This window comes from Salvelinus fontinalis, chromosome 38 (assembly GCF_029448725.1).
Source record: "Salvelinus fontinalis isolate EN_2023a chromosome 38, ASM2944872v1, whole genome shotgun sequence".
Classification (NCBI taxonomy): domain Eukaryota; kingdom Metazoa; phylum Chordata; class Actinopteri; order Salmoniformes; family Salmonidae; genus Salvelinus; species Salvelinus fontinalis.
The window spans coordinates 5,976,980-5,994,682 of record NC_074702.1 but is presented as its reverse complement, the minus strand read 5'-3'; the positions used below and the strand labels follow the sequence as shown (position 1 = coordinate 5,994,682).

At 44.9% G+C, this 17,703-nt stretch overlaps 1 pseudogene; it reads right to left on the bottom strand.

Moving 5' to 3' along the window:
- Window positions 1-2,666: 2,666 nt before the first annotated feature.
- LOC129837786 (nuclear factor 7, brain-like) lies at window positions 2,667-10,160 on the bottom strand (annotated as a pseudogene).
- Window positions 10,161-17,703: the final 7,543 nt, after the last annotated feature.

Below are 17,703 nucleotides of genomic sequence, written 5' to 3'. Positions count from 1 at the left end.
GGATTCGATGGAGCAATGTGCAGAGGGATACCGGCGAATGAGGTTAGCACGACGGCGCGGTAAGAAGCCCGTGAAGAAACCCCAAAAATTTCGGGGGGGGGGGGGGGGGGGGTTAAGGATAGTGTGGCGAAGTCAGGTAGGAGATCTGCGCCCACCTCCCATGCTTACCGTGGAGAGCGGGAGTACGGGCAGGCACCGTGTTATGCGGAAGAGCGCACGGTGTCTCCTGTACGTGTGCATAGCCCGGTGTGGGTTATTCCACCTCCCCGCACTGGCCGGGCTAGATTGAGCATTGAGCCAAGTGCCATGAAGCCGGCTCTACATATCTGGCCTCCAGTACGTCTCCTCGGGCCAGTGTACATGGCACCAACCTTATGCATGGTGTCCCCGGTTCGCCAACACAGCCCAGTGCGGGTTATTCCACCTCCCCGTACTGGACGGGCTACGGGGAGCATTCAACCAGGTAAGGTTGGGCAGGCTCGGTGCTCAAGGGAGCCAGTACGCCTGCACGGTCCGGTATATCTGGCGCCACTTTCCCGCCCCAGCCCAGTACCTCCAGTTCCAGCACCCCGCACTCGCCTTATGGTGTGTGGCCCCAGCCCAGTACCACCAGTGCCTACACCACGCACCAGGCTTCCTGTGCGTCTCCAGAACTCTGTTCCTCCTCCTCGCACTCTCCCTATGGTGCGTGTCTCCAGCCCAGTACCTCCAGTTCCGGCACCACGCACCAAGCTTCCTGTGCGTCTCCAGAACTCTGTTCCTCCTCCAAGCACTCTCCCTGTGGTGCGTGTCTCCAGCTCGGTACCTCCAGTTCCGGCACCACGCACCAAGCCTCCTGTGCGTCTCCAGAGCCCTGTACGCACTGTTCCTTCTCCCCGCACTCGCCCTGAGGTGCGTGCCCTCAGTCCGGTACCACCAGTTCCGGCACCACGCACCAGGCCTATAGTGCGCTTTGAGAAACCAGTGTGCCCTGTTCCTGCTCTCCGCACTAGCCTTGAGGTGCGTGTCTCCAGTCCGGTACCACGCACCAGGCTTACTGTGCGCCTCAGCAGGTCAGAGTCGGCCGTCTGCCCAACGCCGCCTGCACTGCTCGTCTGCCCAACACCGCCTGCACTGCTCGTCTGCCCAGCGCCGTCTGAGCCATCCGTCTGCCCAGCGCCATCTGAGCCATCCGTCTGTCCAGCGCCATCTGAGCCGTCCGTCTGCCCAGCGCCATCTGAGCCGTCCGTCTGCCCAGCGCCATCTGAGCCGTCCGTCTGCCCAGCGCCATCTGAGCCGTCCGTCTGTCCCGAGCCGCTAGAGCCGTCCGTCTGTCCCGAGCCGCTAGAGCCGTCCGTCAGTCAGGAGCCGCTAGAGCCGTCCGTCAGTCAGGAGCCGCCAGAGCCGCCAGCCAGTCAGGAGCCGCCAGAGCCGCCAGCCAGTCAGGAGCTGCCAGAGCCGCCAGCCAGTCAGGAGCTACCAGAGCCGCCAGCCAGTCAGGAGCTACCAGAGCCGCCAGCCAGTCAGGAGCTGCCAGAACCGCCAGCCAGCCAGTCAGGAGCCGCCAGCCAGTCAGGAGCCGCCAGCCAGTCAGGAGCCGCCAGCCAGTCAGGAGCCGCCAGCCAGTCAGGAGCCGCCAGCCAGTCGTGAGCCGCCTCCCAGTCGTGAGCCGCCTCCCAGTCGTGAGCCGCCTCCCAGTCGTGAGCCGCCTCCCAGTCGTGAGCCGCCTCCCAGTCGTGAGCCGCCTCCCAGTCGTGAGCCGCCTCCCAGTCGTGAGCCGCCTCCCAGTCGTGAGCCGCCTCCCAGTCGTGAGCCGCCTCCCAGTCGTGAGCCGCCTCCCAGTCGTGAGCCGCCTCCCAGTCGTGAGCCGCCTCCCAGTCGTGAGCCGCCTCCCAGTCGTGAGCCGCCTCCCAGTCGTGAGCCGCCCTCCAGTCGTGAGCCGCCCTCCAGTCGTGAGCCGCCTCCCAGTCGTGAGCCGCCTCCCAGTCGTGAGCCGCCTCCCAGTCGTGAGCCGCCTCCCAGTCGTGAGCCGCCTCCCAGTCGTGAGCCGCCCTCCAGTCGTGAGCCGCCCTCCAGTCGTGAGCCGCCCTCCAGTCGTGAGCCGCCCTCCAGTCGTGAGCCGCCCGCCAGTCGTGAGCCGCCCGCCAGTCGTGAGCCGCCCGCCAGTCGTGAGCCGCCCCCCAGTCGTGAGCCGCCCCCCAGTCGTGAGCCGCCTTCCAGTCGTGAGCCGCCTTCCAGTCGTGAGCCGCCTTCCAGTCGTGAGCCGCCCTGCAGTCGTGAGCCGCCCTGCAGTCCGGAGCTGCCACGCAGTCCGGAGCTGCCACGCAGTCCGGAGCTGCCACGCAGTCCGGAGCTGCCACGCAGTCCGGAGCAGTCCGGAGCTGCCACTCAGTCCGGAGCTACCTCTCTGTCCTGAGCTACCTCTCTGTCCTGAGCTACCTCTCTGTCCTGAGCTACCTCTCTGTCCTGAGCTACCTCTCTGTCCTGAGCTACCTCTCTGTCCTGAGCTACCTCTCTGTCCTGAGCTACCTCCTAAATCATGTGGGGGCCTTGGGGAGGATTCTTAGGCCAAAGTCGTGGGCGAGTGTCGCCACTCAAAGGACGCTAAGGAGGGGGACAAAGACAGTGTTGGAGTGGTGTCCTCGTCCTGCGCCGGAGCCGACACAGCGGACAGATGCCCACCCAGACCCTCCTCTTGAGTTTTAGGGGTGTGTTCGGAGTCCGCACCTCAGGAGGGGGGGTACTGTAACGTCCTGACCAGAGTTCTTATGCGTTTTCCTTGTTTAGTGTTGGTCAGGACGTGAGCTGGGTGGGAATTCTATGTTATGTGTCTAGTTAGTCTGTTTCTGTGTCCAGCCTAATATGGTTCTCAATCAGAGACAGCTGTCAATCGTTGTCCCTGATTGAGAATCATATATAGGTGGCTTGTTTTGTGTTGGGGATTGTGGGTGGTTGTTTCCTGTCTCTGTGTTTGTATTCTGCACCAGATAGGACTGTTTCGGTTTGCCACATTTTGTTATTTTGTTCGTTGTAAGTGTTCACTGTTTGTTTAATTAAACATGTTGAGCACTGGCTACGCTGCGTGTTGGTCCGATCCCTGTTTCACCCTCTCTTATAGTGAAGAGAGGGAAGGCTGCCGTTACAGAACTGTACTGATTTTTTTCAATGGAATATTTTATATGAATTACCTTTTTCTTGGATATTGTACAGTGACATTATGTCCACGAAGCATAACCCTGCCGTCACCATAGTAATATTACAAAAAGGACACTACAAACCAAGTCTTAACAGAATATGCCTCCAATGTCAACAATATACCTTAAGAAAAGTATTAAGTCAAAATTCATAATTTGATCACTCTAGTAAATAGTTCCTCAAATACCCAACATCAACAAGAAATGTAATGCACCATAGAAATTGTAAGGGCCAATCAGCTACAGCAATTTTTCATGATGAGGTTATAAAATAAAACCTGACATGACATAATGAAAGATGTCATGAAGACGTCATTGCAACCAGTTGCAAGCTGGGTCAGAACCAACAGACAGTCAGTGGGTTAGTGTTGCGGCCCTCCATGTACGGCCCGGGGCAGAGGCATAAGGAACACGGGGAGATGAAGCTGCACCATGAGGAGTGGAGGAGAACCATGCTGTCTGCATCATAGAAGGACACCCTCTCCCTGTCACAGTCTAGGTACAGCCCCACCCTACGAGGCCCGGCCTGGGCCTCAGCCTGAGTACCTGGGTCACCACCAGCAGCCATCAGGGGCGTCTCCACACCATCATGGCTGAACACCAGGCCCTTCTCAGGCTTCAGGTGCAACATTATCTCCCTCTCTGGAGACAGGACAGACTCTTTGCCGGAATCTTCCTTCACTTTCAGCCCCACCCCCCAGTCCAGCTTCCCCCCCACCTCCACTTCCCAGTAGTGCTGTCCTGTTTGGACGGTTTCTGTGGAGACGACGGTGGTGGTGGCGGCGTAGTCACGGTAGTACTTGAAGCCGAAGCCGAAGCCGCCCTTCTGGTCTGCGTGCCTGACACTGGCCCCACCCTCTGATACCTTTAAATAGGAATCATCACTGCTGCTAAGGGTGAGGCGCACAGGAACTGAGGGGAAGAGTTCAACAGACAGAGAGAGAGATGGAGTTAGAGACACACACTTTCCCATGTTCTCTCCTTCACCTGGTTTCCCCAGTCTGTCCTCAGTCTCACCTGGTTTCCCCAGTCAGTCCTCAGTCTCACCTGGTTTCCTCAGTCTGTCCTAACTCTCAGCTGGTTTCCGCAGTCAGTCCTCACTCTCACCTGGTTTCCCCAGTCTGTCCTCAGTCTCACCTGGTTTCCCCAGTCAGTCCTAACTCTCAGCTGGTTTCCGCAGTCAGTCCTCACTCTCACCTGGTTTCCCCAGTCAGTCCTCATTCTCACCTGGTTTCCCCAGTCAGTCCTCATTCTCACCTGGTTTCCCCAGTCAGTCCTCACTCTCACTTGGTTTCCCCAGTCAGTCCTCATTCTCACCTGGTTTCCCCAGTCAGTCCTCATTCTCACCTGGTTTCCCCAGTCAGTCCTCACTCTCACTTGGTTTCCCCAGTCAGTCCTCATTCTCACCTGGTTTCCCCAGTCAGTCCTCATTCTCACCTTGTTTGACAACCTTTAGCATCTCCTTCCATATGCAGAAGGGCAAGTGAGTCTCGTAGAGGCCGAGATTGAAAGAGTCAGGGGTCACAGACAGACCTCTAACCTTTGACCTGTACCTGAAACAGACAGGGTTGAAATCACCACAAAAAGTTCACAATTTTGGAGTTAGACTGTCTGGAACAAACATTTCCTATCAAAGCAATAATTAATCGTGGGGACACTGGTGGCCATATTGGTCTAAAAGACACAACATATCTCTCAGAAGGCAATACAAGGCCTATACATACAGTACCTGTCAAAAAGTTTGTCTTTATTTTGACTATTTTCTACATTGTAGAATTATAGTGTAGACTTCAAAACTATGAAATAACACATATGGAATCATGTAGTGACCAAAAAAGTGTTAAACAAAACAATCACTCGACCTCAACCTAATTGGGATGGTTTGGGATGAGTTGGACCACAGAGTGAAGGAAAAGCAGCCAACAAGGGCTCAGCATATGTGGGAACTCCTTCAAGACTATTGGAAAAGCATTCCTCATGAAGCTGGTTGAGAGAATGGCAAGAGTATGCAAAGCTGTAATCAAGGCAAAGGATGGCTACTTTGAAGAATCTCAAATATAAAATATATTTTGTTTAACACTTTTTGGGTTACTACATGATTCCATATGTTATTACATAGTTTTCATGTCTACACTATTATTCTATAATGTAGAAAATAGTAAAAATAAAGAAAAACCCTTGAATGAGTAGGGTGTGTCCAAACTTTTGACTGGTACTGTATATTTGCTCATGTCATTGTATTCATGTGTGTATATTTAATGTTTTTGCACTTAGGTTTGGCTGTGTCCTTCATCTTCATCCCCTCAATAACAGGAAGGCCTCTTTCACTCCACCACTGTGAACACACATACACACACACACACACACATCAAATCACTAATTATGAAAGGCAGACCACAAGACAACCAGTAACTAGACTCTGTGAGACTCCTCTCACCTCTAGAAAGTGGTCAGACTTATGTATCTCCAGACCAGACTGCAGAGTCACTTCCATCTCCCTCCCAATCACCAGCCTGTTCTCTATCACACAATCATTCTTCAACATGGCCGCCACAGTTTTCTTCTCTTCCCTCTCCTGCTCCTCCTTCAACTCCTCCTCCCTCCTCCTCAGGAACTGGTGCAGCTCCTCGAAACAGGAGGAGATGTGAGACGACAGGCTTTTAGACTTCTCCTGTGATGGGATGGAAATGTTTGACTGTATGACACACCACTTTCTTCAAGCTTTACTAAAGTCACATTCACAGATTAGTAAATTATTCAATACAATAACACATACAATACAACTTTATTGTCCATTAGTTACAGCCAACAGAAATGTGTCTTCTGCGAGATTAAATCTATCAGCGTGGTTGGGTTGATAATTTACATGTTCTATGCAGTGTTGCATGTTTTCTGTACTATGTGTAGGTGTGAGTGAGAGAGAAAGAGATGCCCTCACCTTGGTCTTGATGATCTCAGAGGCCTGCTGTTGGTTCAGTTCTTCCATTTCTTTCACAGGAACCCCAGAGCTCCCCTCAGAACGTTCTAACAACCCAGAGACCAGGATTCAATCAAATGCCCCCCTACCAAGCAAGCAATTTTTAAAAATAAAACATGTCATGTAATCTACTCATTTTGCAATGGGGCAGAGATACATGTTTGCGTTTTAAAGCTAATTTCCTGCAATTCTACACATTTTACAGTGACTTATGCCATGTTAATGATATCTGAGTGAGAGTGACTAACAATATCAATGGAGGCACCCTGGAGGTCAGGACCCCTGGGCACGTGCCCTGCATGCCTGGTCGGTATTCTGCCGACTAACTGACCCTCATTAACCGGTCAGCAAACGATAGGAAAATGTCCAACCAGTAAAATAACATGACCAACAGAAAATACTATCAGAGATACAGTGGGGAGAACAAGTATCTGAAACACTGCCGATTTTGCAGGTTTTCCTACTTAAAAAGCATGTAGAGGTCTGTAATTGTTTATCATAGGTACACTTCAACTGTGAGAGATGGAATCTAAAACAAAAATCCAGAAAATCACATTGTATAAGTAATTAATTTGCATTTTATTGCATGACATAAGTATTTGATACATCAGAAAAGCAGAACTTAATATTTGGTACAGAAACCTTTGTTTGCAATTACAGAGATCATACGTTTCCTGTAGTTCTTGACCAGGTTTGCACACACTGCAGCAGGGATTTTGGCCCACTCCTCCATACAGACCTTCTCCAGACCCTTCAGGTTTCGGGGCTGTCGCTGGGAAATACAGACTTTCAGCTCCCTCCAAAGATTTTCCGTTGGGTTCAGGTCTGGAGACTGGCTAGGCCACTCCAGGACCTTGAGATGCTTCTTACGGAGCCACTCCTTAGTTGCCCTGGCTGTGTGTTTCGGGTCGTTGTCATGCTGGAAGACCCAGCCAGAAATATAACACAGAATGCCCACCCTAATCACACCCTGGCCTAACCAAAATAGAGACTAAAACCCTCTCTATGCCCAGGGCGTGACAAGAGATGACTAGAAAATAATTTGGTTTACCGTTTTATCTGTGGATTAATTGTCGGAGTAGAGGACCTTGTGCATTTCAGGTAAAATAACAATCCAATGTTTATATCCCAGAACAAATGAGCTAGCAACAGCAAGCTATAAATGTTTATTTATTTTTGACCTGTCCCCAAATTGTTTTGATATTTCAACCTGTGTGTCCTGATAGCGTCTGGTGTGGGGGGACAAAATCAACATGTGCGATGATGCACTCAGACGCACACGTGCGCGCGGTCTGGTGAGAATGTTAGGCACTGCATCGCAGTGTTGCGGCATCACTACAGCTTGGGGTTCGATCCCAGGGTTTGGCCAGGGGGGCTTTCCATGGCTCATTGCACTCTAGCGACTCCTTGTGGTGGTCCGGGCACCTGCAAGCTGACTGCGGTCGTCAGTTGAACAGTGTTTCCTCTGACACATTGGTGAAGCTGACTTCCGGGTTAAGCAAGCGGGTGTTAAGAAGAGCGTCTTGGCGGGTCATGTTTCATAGGACGCATGACTCGACCTTCGCCTCTCCCGAGCCTGTTGGGGAGTTGCCGCGATGAGACAAGATCGTAATTGGATTGCAATTGGATTTCATGAAATTGGTGAGAAATAGGGTGGTATACTGAAAAAAAAGTCCATAGCCTATTATAGAACATGCAACTCCTGTAATGAAGCAGCTAATTAAACGCCATATTTAAACATTTGACAAATTGAAATTAGCGGAAAACACAGTTCTAAACAGCGAATGAAAATCTCCATTAGAAACTTAGAAAGAGGGGAAATCTAATAGCAACTGCAAGGATGGGTAGCTAATATGACTAGGATTGTGCCTTTGGCTTCTGGACAACAAAAGAAAGTTGATATGAAAACCAATAGAACAGGAGAGAAATGCTGGTTGATGGCATCAGGAAGTCTTTATAAACTAATTGCCTCCACGTTTCTGTGGATGTATTTTCGCAAAGGATACTTTGAAGCAAGGTAAGACATGCCTCATTATTTACTAAAATGTTTAGGTTTCAAACAATTTTTAGGCCTCCTGAGTGGTGCAGTGGTTTAAAGAACTGTGTTGCAGTGCTAGCTGTGCTACTAGAGATTCTGGGTTCGAGTCCAAGCTCTGTTGCAGCCGGCCTGTGTCATCCCGGTTAAGGGAGGGTTTGGCCGGCAGGGATGTCCTTGTCCCATCGTGCACTAGCGACTCCTGTGGCGGGCCAGGTGCAATGCACGCTGACACGGTTGCCAGGTGTACAGTGTATCATCTGACATATTGGTGCGGCTGGCTTCTGGGTTAAGCGGGCATTGTGTCAAGAAGCGGCTCGGCTGGGTTGTGTTTCGGAGGACGCACTGCTCTCGATCTTCGCCTCTCCTGTGTCCGTACGGGAGTTGCAGCAATGGGACAAGACTAACTACCAATTGGGGAGAAAAAGGGACATTGCATTGCAAAGTGGTGGGTGATGCGCTGACAGTCAACGGTAGGCCTAGGCATCCAAATGGTGAATGGGAGGCGCGCTTTACGAGTTGAGATTGAGAAATAGAAATGGCTACTTTTTAATCGTCGCCACAAGTTTTAACACATGATTACATATACAATTGTTATTTTGGGGGGCTGACAAAAGCAGGTTTCACTCCAGTAGCCTACAGGCATTTTTGAGGAGCTACTCTCATGCTGTCTGACAGGTGGTAGGCTATTTCGCTCCTCAAAATAGGCTCTCTGTATGTGTGATAAATAAAATGCATGATGACTAACGAAAATACAAATGAGCCAATTTAATTCCACAAAATGATGCAAATGAACCTATAGACTGATAAGCTTGACTGGTCAAATGTATTTTCGGCGGCTTTAACGGTTAACCGTTAACATCCCTAGTTGGGGGCCCTAAGTGGCTGCTTATGTCGCTTATGCCTTTCTATTTATCACACATACAGAGAGCCTGGTTTGAGGAGCAGAATATTCTACAATGCACCACCTTTGACATCTAAAGATAATTTTCCGCTTGAGGCGACATCGGCAGCGTTTATTGTGAACTTGATCTCTGTGAACATCTGGGAAATTGACTTTAAAAGGTGCATTGTCGGTATACAATGCCCTTGTCTACAACGCACATCTGATTGAATGCTGGCCAGAGAGCCAACAGAGCTCTCGAACAGATACATACCACAACACTCCTTGTGACTGAGAGAATGCATGGCATGTAGCCTACTTTGGCATGGGTTTAACAGCGTTTACAGATTTAAAGATTATATTTATGACAGAGAGAAAGAGAGCAAGATTGAAAGAGAGAGATTAAGAAAGAGATTAAGAGAAATTAAGAGAGAGATAGAGATTTTGCAAGTTTTATCAAGTTACTTACTGTTGTATAGAACATTTAAACAGATTGAGGAAATTAAACATATATAGACTTGGAAACCTACAGGCAAGCAAAGTTATATAATAAACATCTCTTACCATTTAAGACGTTCACACGGCAGTATAAGTACAATTATGAGGTTTAAAAAGAACTGTGCTGCCATAGACCTACACACCTTACTGATCTTTGCTGCCTCTTTCACAGGTGTGAACGTGTGTCCCCGGTGCTTTTCTCCATCTCTACAGATCACACACACCAACCTCTGGTCTGTCTCACAGAACAACTTGAACTTCTCGTCATGCTCTGGACACACCAGCTCTGAGGCTACAGTGTGTCCCTGCGGTGACTCTGGTCCCCTCGCTGCGAGGCCGCTCTCCTCCTCCTCTCGAGCCGCATCTGCCATATTGGTCAAGACACGGTGAGCCCGGAGATCCTTCTGGCTGAAAGGGCCGCGACACTCTGGGCAGCGGCTCTGGCTCTTCACTGAGCTCTGCAACAGGTGAGCGCTGATGCAGGGGCGGCAGAAGGTGTGGTCGCACGGTAGACTCACCGGGTTGGTGAAAACGCACAAACACACTGGGCACTGGAGCTGCTCGGACAGGACTGACTTCATATCTGTATTAAAGTTATGGTACACCTTTACTATTATTTAAATGTTTTTCTGTCTTTGAAAACCTCACTGTCTTGATCCTCAGTGTTCAACAGGTGACGAAAGACATTGAAGTTTCACTGTCAATTCCCTTTGTTCAGAGTTCATACGTCCACAACACATTCTCTCGCACCTGTAAAACTAGCTGGACTGGAAATGTTCATGTTGGGGACACCTGTTCAGGCCTAACTAGTCTTATATAAGAGGAACCACAGAGAAACCTGTTGCCACTGCCAGGTTATTGGTTCATTCCTAGGCTACCTATCAACTTTTTAAAGCAACACAATACCGTAGTTGTAACGGCTGTCTCTCTCCTCATCCTCGGACGAGGTGAGGAGAGAAGGATCTTCAGACCAAAATGCAGCTTGAGGGAAATAAGCCATCTTTTATTTTAAATACGACGATGGCAACACGAAACACAAAACACTTTCAAATTTACAAAACAAGAAAACGACGTTGACGAAACCTGAACATAAACTTACATAACTAAACATAAACTCACGTACAGGAAACAGACGACATCGAAACGAAACGAACAGCCAAACAGTCTCGTATGGTACATACATCGACACGACACAGGAGACAATCACCCACAAACAAACAGTGAGAACGCCCTACCTAAATATGACTCTTAATTAGAGGAAAACGCAAACCACCTGCCTCTAATCAAGAGCCATACCAGGCAACCCAAAACCAACATAGAAACAGATAACATAGACTGCCCACCCAAAACTAACGCCCTGACCAATTACACATACAAAAACAACATAAAACTGGTCAGGACCGTTACAGTAGTGTCCCTCCAGGTTATCCGCCTGGACAAGCTTATCCCATTGAGGCTCAAGATAAAGCCAGTCAGCATACTACACCAATCCATCCACTTACTAAAAAGGCTAAAGTAGGGTACATCAGCATTAGACAGACTTCTATAAGCAATCTTTAAAGTGAAAAGGAGTGATCTTGAACAGGTTTGACTCTCCCATGGTTTTAAACACCCCAAACTTTGGAGGACATTGTATGAACTAATCTTTTACCCGTGTTCTGTTACATCACCCAGTCTTTTGATATGAACTCAAAATGTTGCACCAAGGACACCTGTTAAATTCCCAACGTATTGGTTCAACAACACCAGTGCATTCAGAAATTACTCAACCCACTTTACTTTTTCCACATTTTGTTGTGTTACAAAGTGGGGTAAAAATGGATTTAATTGTAACTTTTTGTCAATGATCTACACAAAATACTCTACTGTAAAAGTGGAAGAAAAATTCTAACATTTATAAATAAGAATTGAACCCCCTGAGTTCATATTAGAATCACCTTTGTCAGCCATTACAGCTGTGAGTGTTTCTGGGTAAATCTCTAAGAGCTTTCCAGACCTGGATTGTGCAACATTTTCCCATTATTCTTTTCAAAATTCTTCAAGCTCTGTCAAATTGGTTGTTGATCATTGCTAGACAACCATTTTCAGGTCTTGCCATACTGTAGATTTTCTAGCAGATTTACAGTTTTTCTCAGTCGCTTTGGTGCATTTTTCACATCATCCCTAACATGTGCAAAATAATAAGTGCATTTCTCAGAACAATTTGTACAAACTGCAATATACAATAGATATGTTTCTAAAGCTAGTCAGTCACTAAAAATCCTTAGTACATCTCTCAAAAGTAAATATTCATGCCAATGATCATGTCAGTGTCATCAGAATGATACGTCATTGAGTCATTGTTCACGAACAAGGTCGTCAAAATGTTGAGGCCTGTTGTCAATGTAACTGTGTACTTTGACAGTATTACCTGATGTAAACTTAGGCTACAGTTTGGATGACAGTTACTGTATTGATAATGCACAAGGCTGCACTTCTATGGCATATATCAATTTCAACAGTACTATTTACATATTACTGTATGTGGGTTATTGATTGAAAGAGACTGGACAACCCAAGGGGCACAAAGGAACAAAAAACTAAATTAGAAAGAAACACAGGAAACCACCCCTAAGGCACAACTTTGCCCGCAGCACTGTTATGCTGTCTCTACACATCCAGACGTTCCTGTCTGTCGGCCCACATATTCTCATCCACATCACACCGGATATTTTCCCTTCCAATGCAACGTGGAAAGAATCTTTTGGAATGCCGTATCCATCCTCTGCAGGCGTCTACTGTGATGTCCTCACATGCTGCATCCATTGCAGCCAGCAGGGTCATCTGTGTGTGTGTCTGACGATCGTACACCTTCCACCTCCATGCTGAAAATAACTCCTCAATTGGGTTAAGGAATGGTGAATAAGGTGGGAGGAATTCTATGAGCATCCTCGGGTGGGTCACAAACCATAGCCTTATGATGTTTGATCGATGGAAACTCACATTATCACAAATGACCACATACTTTGTCAAATCCTCTCTAAACAGACCCCTCTCATCATCAGGGATGAGAGCCCTGTAGAGAGTCTCTAAAAAGTTGAGTAGATGCTGGGTGTTGTATGGCCCTATAAGGGGGATATGGGTTAGGACACCATGCTCCGAAATAGCAGCACACATGCTGATATTTCCTCCCCGTTGGCCTGGCAAATCCACAATAGCTCTGTGACCGATGATATTCCGACCCCGCCTTCTGCATTTGGTCAGGTTGAAGCCAGCCTCATCCACGTATATAAAGTTGTGAGAGGGTTCACTTGATTCCAACTCCATTATACGCTATATCCCAGAACACACAGTTGAATTTGTTTTGGTAAGGAAGAGTGATATAAAATGTACATATATTGCATGTTCCTTCCACAGCAATGGAAATGTGTGCAGTTTATGCTTACTGTACTATGTATCACTATAAAATGTTGCTGTAAAGTAGTTACATAGATATATGTTTTACCTGTACATGCTGGTACCGTAACTCCTTAACTCTGTCCTCATTCCTTTGGAATGGTACACGGTACAGCTGTTTCATACTCATCTGGTTTTTATGCAGCACCCTGTCGATGGTTGAGATGCTAACCGTATGGATGTTTTCAAAGACATCCTTGTCTTCTATAATGGTCCTTTGTATTTCCCTGAGTCTCATGGCATTGTTTGCCACCGGTTTGAGGTAATCTTGCAGTCCTATGTGGGGAAAAATGCAGTGATGCATCGCACACTTTCACAAACAAAAACGATGCGAACACACATTTTACTGTAAAACATACAGGTGGGTGCATGTAAGGTGCAGTATGTATCTGTATAGAGTATATTTCTGTATGCTGTGAAATACAAGTGGACTACTGTAATATGAAGCATTGTAGGAAGTATACAGTATACTGCTTAAATACAGTAACAGTGCACTGTACATTGGTGGACATACCTGTTCTCTCTTCGAAACGTTTGAACTAATGAGGACACGGTTGATCTCCCAATATTCGGCTGCACCCTTCGACCCGCCTCAGCCATTGTAAGGCCATGATTGACAACATGGTCTACAATAGTGGCCCTTATGTCATCAGATATGCGCCTATGTCCTCTTCTGCCTCTTCCTCTGTTTTGCCTTCCACCACACATCCTTACTCCTCTTCTTCCTCCTCTTGGCTGTTGACCCTGTTCGTTTCCTGGTCCATCCATTATTGGAAAATTTCAACTCTGTGTTATGGTCTGTCTATATATGCTTGCCAATTGATTCTTCATTAGATGCACCTTTGAGCAATTTAGACAACTGGTTGATTGTTGGTTGAACTAACACTTTACATTCCTTCATGAGTGAGGGTCAATTTCACCTGCACGAATCATCAATTCACGTTTTTGTACAAAAGCTCTAATAGAAATGTGTAAAACTATGCTTGACAGTTTATGACAAATAGTTCAACAATTTTGTAAGTAATAGCTTATGCAAGGAACTAATGCCTAGATGTTTTGAGGGGTAAGACTATTCAACAGAGAACCATCTACTATATTTTGATCAACATGACATGAGCAATTGATAATGTGGAAAAAAGCTGACACTTGTACATTATCAATTGCAATTTGTTCAAAGGAATAAGAAATTGCTTTAATGATGTGCACAAGTGACTAGATGATTCGGAATTTGTGCAAATGGTATCAAGAATTGCACTTTTGATCTAAGAAATGCACCAAAGCGACTGAGAAAAACTGTAAGACAAAACTGTAACTCGGCCACTCAAGAACATTTACTGGCTTCTTGGTAAGCAACTCCAGTGTATATTTGTCCTTGTGTTTTAGGTTATTGTCCTGCTGAAAGGTGAATTCATCTCCCTTTGTCTGGTGGAAAGCAGACTGAACCTGGTTTTCCTACACGATTTTGCCTGTGCTTAGCTCTATTCCGTATCTTTTGTATGCTGAAAAACACCCCAGTCCTTAAATACTGTATTCCAAGCAGCCACCACTATGCTTGAAAATATGTAGGGTGGTACTTAATGTGTTGCATTGGATTTGCCCCAAACATAACACTTTGTACTCAGGACAAAAAGTGAGTTGATTTGCCACATTTTTTTGCTGTATTACTTTAGTGCCTTGTTGCAAACAGGATGCATGTTTTGGAATATTTGTATTTTGTACTGGCTTCCTTCTTTTCACTATCAATTAGGTTAGTATTGTGGAATAACTACAATGTTGATCAATCCTCAGTTTTCCCCTATCACAGCCATTAAACTCTGTAACTGTTTTAAAGTCACCATTGGCCTCATGGTGAAATCCCTAAGTGGTTTCTCTCCTCTCCAGCAACTAAGTTAGGAAGGATACCTGTATCTTTGTAGTGACTGGGTGTATTGATACACCATCCAAAGTGTAATTAATAACTTCACCGTGCTCAAAAGGATATTCAATGTCTGATTTTTTTTTTACCCATCTACCAATAGGTGCTCTTCTTTGTGAGGCATTGGAAAATGTCCCTGGTCTTTGTGGTTGAAATTGTGTTGGAAAATCACTGCTTGACTGAGGGACCTTACAGATAATTGTATGTGTGGGGTACAGAGATGAGGTAGTCATTAAAAAATAATGTTAAACACTATTATTGTACACATAGTGAGTCCATGCAACTTAGTATGTGACTTAAGTACATATTTACTCCTGAACTAATTTAGGTTTGTCATAACAAAGTGGTTGAATACATATTGACTCAAGACATTGCAGCTTTCTGTTTTTAATAAAAAATTTAACATTTCAAAAAACATAATTCCACTTTGACATTATGGGGTATTGTGTGTAGGCCAGTGACGACAAAACCTCAATTTAAAAATTGTTTTATTCAGGCTGGAACACAACAAAATGTGGAAAAAGTCAAGAGGTGTGAATACTTTCTGAAGGCACTGTATCCAGTAGACTCCATTAGTTCTGAAGAGACATTGTTTCAGAATGAGGGGTGTTGTAGATCTGCTGGTGTTGCTGTACTGTCTGTCTCGGGAACATCAGTGTCAGACCTTCCAGAATCACCTTTATTCAAAAACATTTGCATGTACAGGAATTTGACTGTGTGAAATGGTTCTGTCACAATAAACAGAATATACAGACAATAACCAGAATATACAGACAATAAACAGAATATACAGACAATAAACAGAATATACAGACAATAAACAGAATATACAGACAATAAACAGAATATACAGACAATAACCAGAATATACAGACAATAAACAAAATATACAGACAATAACCAGAATATACAGACAATAAACAGAATATACAGACAATAACCAGAATATACAGACAATAAACAGAATATACAGACAATAAACAGAATATACAGACAATAACCAGAATATACAGACAATAAACAGAATATACAGACAATAACCAGAATATACAGACAATAAACAGAATATACAGACAATAAACAGAATATACAGACAATAACCAGAATATACAGACAATAAACAAAATATACAGACAATAACCAGAATATACAGACAATAACCAGAATATACAGACAATAACCAGAATATACAGACAATAAACAGAATATACAGACAATAAACAGAATATACAGACAATAACCAGAATATACAGACAATAAACAGAATATACAGACAATAAACAAAATATACAGACAATAACCAGAATATACAGACAATAAACAAAATATACAGACAATAACCAGAATATACAGACAATAAACAGAATATACAGACAATAACCAGAATATACAGACAATAACCAGAATATACAGACAATAACCAGAATATACAGACAATAAACAGAATATACAGACAATAAACAGAATATACAGACAATAACCAGAATATACAGACAATAACCAGAATATACAGACAATAAACAAAATATACAGACAATAACCAGAATATACAGACAATTAACAGAATATACAGACAATAACCAGAATATACAGACAATAAACAGAATATACAGACAATAAACAGAATATACAGACAATAACCAGAATATACAGACAATAAACAGAATATACAGACAATAACCAGAATATACAGACAATAAACAGAATATACAGACAATAAACAGAATATACAGACAATAACCAGAATATACAGACAATAAACAAAATATACAGACAATAACCAGAATATACAGACAATAAACAGAATATACAGACAATAACCAGAATATACAGACAATAACCAGAATATACAGACAATAACCAGAATATACAGACAATAAACAGAATATACAGACAATAAACCGAATATACAGACAATAAACAGAATATACAGACAATAACCAGAATATACAGACAATAAACAAAATATACAGACAATAAACAGAATATACAGACAATAAACAGAATATACAGACAATAAACAGAATATACAGACAATAACCAGAATATACAGACAATAACCAGAATATACAGACAATAAACAGAATATACAGACAATAAACAGAATATACAGACAATAAACAGAATATACAGACAATAAACAGAATATACAGACAATAACCAGAATATACAGACAATAACCAGAATATACAGACAATAAACAGAATATACAGTGTGAAGAAAATGTTATTACGTGAAGAGACAGCCTTGAAAATGTTCATATTGTCTCGTGTCATAAATAATCCTTGGTTCCTGCCTTTGCTTGGTAAAGATTTGAGGGGGGCGACATGACCACCTCCTTAGGACCATCTGTCAGAACGCCCAGAATATGGCCTATAAGTTAAGTTAGGAGACGGTGCCAGACACAAGCAGGAACCAACCCTATGAACCATGCCTATGTAACTTGTCTGTGTAAGCAGTATTTAATAGATCAAATGGGACTGGCCCGACGGAGCTGACTTCTGACCGGTACTTTATGCATCTAAGTTTGACTGTGACCTCTCCAGCTTGCTGACAATAAATACTGATTCATTTAAGATTGACTTCGAGAGTCCCTGGTGTTGAATTTCCACGACAACTGACAAACAGAATATACAGACAATAAACAGAATATACAGACAATAAAAAGAATATACAGACAACAAATAGAATATACAGACAAACAGAATATACAGTACTCCCTCCGCCAGTCTGGTTCCTCCCAAGGTTTCTTCCTATATGGAGAGTTTGTATTGCTGTAACAAACAT